The sequence below is a fragment of the Octopus bimaculoides genome, chromosome 25 (assembly GCF_001194135.2).
Source record: "Octopus bimaculoides isolate UCB-OBI-ISO-001 chromosome 25, ASM119413v2, whole genome shotgun sequence".
NCBI lineage: Eukaryota > Metazoa > Mollusca > Cephalopoda > Octopoda > Octopodidae > Octopus > Octopus bimaculoides.
Window position 1 is genome coordinate 14,336,550 of NC_069005.1, and position 5,219 is coordinate 14,341,768.

The window sequence follows — 5,219 nt, forward strand, 5'->3', positions numbered from 1 at the left end:
CACACACACACACACACACACACACACACACACATAAACACACACATGTGTGTATATATATATATAGATTTGCTTTTTTTCGGGAGTGGAGTACTTCTATGTCTTTCAACATATAAACTCGGCAGCACAGAATTTTTTTTAAAAAAGACTTTCACTTTGAACAATTTATGAAGGTACGTGCAGGATTAACAAATTTTTTACTGACAGTGTAGCCTTGGATAGCGAGTTTATTAAAACAAAAGCAGGAGCTGAACAAGTAACATCATTTTGCGACATTGTCTCCTTGCTTTTCCATGCACTTTTTCCAGTGCTCTCCGAGCTTCTTTTTCCAGTGCTCTCCGAGCTTCCTTATTCCAGTGCTCTCCGAGCTTCCTTTTTCCAGTGCTCTCCGAGCTTCCTTTTTCCAGTGCACTCCGAGCTTCCTTATTCCAGTACTCTCCTAGCTTCCTTTTCCCAGTGCTCTCCGAGCTTCCTTATTCCAGTGCTTTCCGAGCTTCCTTATTCCAGTGCTCTCCGAGCTTCCTTATTCCGGTGCTCTCCGAGCTTCCTTATTCCAGTGCTCTCCGAGCGTCCTTATTCCAGTGCTCTCCGAGCTTCCTTATTCCAGTGCTCTCCGAGCTTCCTTATTCCAGTGCTCTCCGAGCTTCCTTATTCCAGTGCTCTCCAAGCTTCCTTTTTCCAGTGCTCTCCGAGCTTCTTTTCCCAGTGCTCTCCAAGCTTCCTTATTCCAGTGCTCTCCGAGCTTCCTTATTCCAGTGCTCTCCGAGCTTCCTTTTTCCAGTGCTCTCCAAGCTTCCTTATTCCAATGCTCTCCGAGCTTCTTTTCCCAGTGCTCTCCAAGCTTCCTTATTCCAGTGCTCTCCAAGCTTCCTTATTCCAGTGCTCTCCAAGCTTCCTTTTTCCAGTGCTCTCCGAGCTTCCTTATTCCAGTGCTCTCCGAGCTTCCTTATTCCATCGGAGAAAAATATCTTCGGATGCTTTTCGCACCTATTTATGCACTTCTTCTAACATTTCTTCGTTTGTAGCAAACCGATGACGTCGTAAAGGGTTTTCGGATAGTCCAAGGAGGTGTTAGTCGGAGGTGACAAGATCTGAACAGTATGCAGGCTGTTCCAGCAACTTGAATCCCAATTTTTCAATGGTTTCAGTGGTGTGGGCGTGCATCGTCGTGTAACAGTAACACTTGATTTGATAATAGACCTCGGCGTTTGGCGCGAATTGCTGGTTTCAGGTTGTTTGCTGACATTGGTGACTGTAGACCCCTTTTCTAGGTAGTGTTCTAGTAGAGGCCCTTTTGCGTCCCAAAAAGACAATTAGCATCACTTTTTCGTGAAGAGTTGAGCCTTGAATTTCTTCTTTGCTGCCGATTCCTGGTGTTTCCACGACATACTCTGCTGTTTGGATTATGGCTCAAAGTCATGGATCCAGGTCTCATCTTCTATGACTATTTTCCACAACAAAGCTTCGCCTTCGTTGTAGCGGTCGAGTAAGCTTTGACAGATCTCCACGTGGTTGCGCGTATGCTTTTCGGTAACCCTTCTTGGTACCCATCTTGCATAGACTTTAAGGAAACGAAGCTTGTCGTGGATGATTTCGTATGCAAAACGATTTTTAATTTGCAGAGAACGTGCTACCTCACCGATGGTCACTCGTCGGTTTGCCAGAACCATCTCTTCAGCTTGCTGAATCTTCATATCAGTGGTAGAAATTGATGAGCGTCCTGTTCCAACTTTGTGCTTCGCGCTTGTCTGGCCATTTTTAAACTTGATCCACTCATACACACTTCAATGCAATAGAGTGCTGTCCCTGTATCATATTGAAAGACTGCGATGAATTTCAACCCCTGACACACCCACAGACCAGAGAAATTGGAGAACTGATTTCTGTTCTTCCTTGATGCATACTACCAGCGGAGCAGCCATGTTTAATCTGTAACATAAAAAAGAAAACTGGAACGATCGAGGTCAAACTTCGTTTACATAAACACAAGAGTGTCACCTATAAGCATTCGAGTGCTGAAAGTAGTAAAACCCCTCAACCCCCACCCCCCAAAGTTTTGGCTGAAGGGCAGATAACTTTTGACTTACCCTCGTATTTTATATACGTGTAGTGGATATTGCATGCATGGAGTGGATTCGATCCACCATAGCCAAATTTAAATTAACACTGCAACAGAACTTTTCCCACGGTGGAACAATGGTTTTTCTCTGACAGCAGTTTTACATTTTCCAGATTGCCTTTAGCTAGGCCGAAATAATGTTTTCACCACTTGACCCTTTCTAACCTCTTCTACTTCACCAAAAGCTAGAATAGAGATAACAAGACCACCAACTAAATCTATTGTTCTCAATGATATGTCTATCCTTATAAGTAGTTATAAAAGCAAGAAAACCTCAAGCAAAAAACCAGTCGGTGACGACTCAACGAGTCCAGTTACATGGTGACGACTCACTGAGAACGAAGTGTGGCTGACCAGTTAGAACCTTGGTCAGAGGGAGAAATGAAGTTTACTGTCAGCCACTGTGAGACAACGTCCCACACCCTACAACTCACACTAGCTCTAATTCTGTTCTCTTACAACATCATTCTATCTCTCTCTGTAATTACTGCTAAACAATGAAGAGGACACAAACACAAACTTTACTTCGCATGCTTTTGGATCTATCATAACCTGCCCGTCGAAGCAACGTATTGCAATGTAACGGTAAATAAATACTTTCTTAAAACTCCATCCTACAACATGCCGTTATAACAACAAATTCTTATCGTTACAAACTGGCGATCTCGACGTTGCATCATAGCAGGTATCGCTACACAAATTAAAAACGTTATCGTTACATATGTTGATATATTTCTCAAGTGAAAGCGGCCAAAACATTTAGTGGCATTTTGTCCCTCTGTACGTTCTGAGTTCAAATTCCACCGAGGTCGACTTCGTCTTTCATCCTTTGAGGATCGATAAAAGAAATACTAGTTAAACATTGGGGTCAATCTAATTGACTTAACCCCTCTCCCGAAATTACTGGCCGTGTGCCACAAAATTTGAAATTGATATATTTTTCAAACTACAGTACTTAGTTCTGTATAACAAAATGAAAGATAGACAGCCTAGTTGCAAAGGTATCAAATAATTTATGAGTTACTTATATAAATTAGTGTAAAAATACAGAAATCTCTGAAAAACTGGCTGTAATGCGAAATCCCATAATGTGAAGTTAGTTTCTCTATTCATTTTCGTGTTAACAAGTGAGATTGCTTTCCTACGGACTTTCTCGAAGAAAAAAAAAGCACAAAAAAAAACAAACAGCAACAGAGAACAAGCAACACGATCACCTTTAACAATTTCTAAACATACACGGTACAATATAGATACAAAAAGACACAAGAACATTTCAAGAGGAATATGTTAGGGAATTAATAAGAATCGTAATATCGTAAGAGTACGTTCTTACCGCAAAAGATAACTGTGAATGGGAGTGGGGTGGAATGAGCGTTACCAGGGGCATGAGGGACAATATTTATTATCTTATAGCTCATTATTACCAGCATCAGCTTGAGGGGTGAAGAACCTATCCAACGTTCAGTTCTATATTTAAGAGATGAGGAATTCTGTACATTATTTACATTATTTACATTCGACGGATATTTGTCCTCATCTTGTTTGTTGTTAACACAACGTTGTGTTAATGAAGACTAAAATCCGTCACCCATCTGTGAAAGCAGTAATTAATCTAAGTAGCCGACACCTAGAAAGCTCTGAACAAGCAGTACTGAACAAAGGTCTCAACTTTGCGACAACCATCAAGCGCATTCCATACTTGGACATAATAGCCCCTACTGAAGAGATAGCCGTAAAGATACCAAAAGCTCAGGGAGATGAACTAAGGTGGAAAGTGAGACAGGTACTAGAAAAAGCAAAACCTCTTAAACCAAACATCACTAAGGAAGAAAAGTTCGCTATCAAAAGACTACAGAGTGACAATTCCATCATAATACTTCCAGCAGACAAGGGAAATGCTACAGTGGTGATGAACAAGTCTGACTACACTGAAAAGTTGGCAAGTCTTATAAGTGATGGTAGCTACAGTAAAGTAAAGAAAGACCCTACTTTGAAAACAGAGAGGAAGTTGTCACAGATCTTGATCAAGAACAAGGATCACTTTACACCAATGAAGTACAGACAACTGACTCAACACCACAGCAAACTACCACACGTGTACGGTCTTCCTAAGATTCGCAAGGATGGTATTCCATTAAGACTTATAATGAGCTGTAGAGGTTCAGCATGTCATCCACTGAGCCGCTTCCTTGTGGATATAATCAGTCCATTAGCAGGAAAGTCAACATCGCACGTGAAGAATTCCACCCACTTCACAGGATTGATCAAGGACACTCCCATTGAATCCAACCAGATGGTGAGTCTAGATGTGAAAAGCTTGTTCACCAAAGTCCCAAATGGTGAAGCTCTATCGGTGATACAAGGTAAACTACTGACAGACACCCATCTAAAAGAGCGCACTAGTATACCAATAAGAAACTTGATGGAAATGTTGACCTTCTGTATAGAAACTACCTACTTCAGTATGGATACCAATATATATCGACAAGAGGAAGGTTTAGCTATGGGTTCGCCATTATTACCGGTAATAGCCAATATATACATGGAATACTTTGAGAATTTGGCTTTAGGATCAACACCACTAAAACCAACACTATGGCTATGATATGTTGATGACACCTTTATACTCTGGCCCCACCGGGAAGATGTCCAAGTGCTGTTAGATCATGTGAACTCAATAAAGCCATCCATACAGTTCACAATGGAAAAGGAAGAAGACAATCAGCTGGCATTCTTGGACGTATTGATAACACGCACCAAGTATGGATTTAGGACATCCGTACACCACAAGCCGACCTTTACTGGACGATACCTCAACTTCAATTCTCACCATCCATACAGTGTAAAAAGAGGGATTGCTCAGTGCCTAAAACATCGTGCAAAGAATATAAGTAGCGATCGTGATACACAACACGAAGAAATGATGAAGCTCAATAACGATCTATTAAGCAACAATTGCCCCCAAAGTATACTATCCACTCCAATTATGAAGAAGAGAGAGGATGAGGCCAAAAATCTGTCCACAGTCTGTCTACCCTATGTGAAAGGCCTCTCCAAAAAGATACAAAAGATATGCGGCCCATATGACACCAGGACAGTA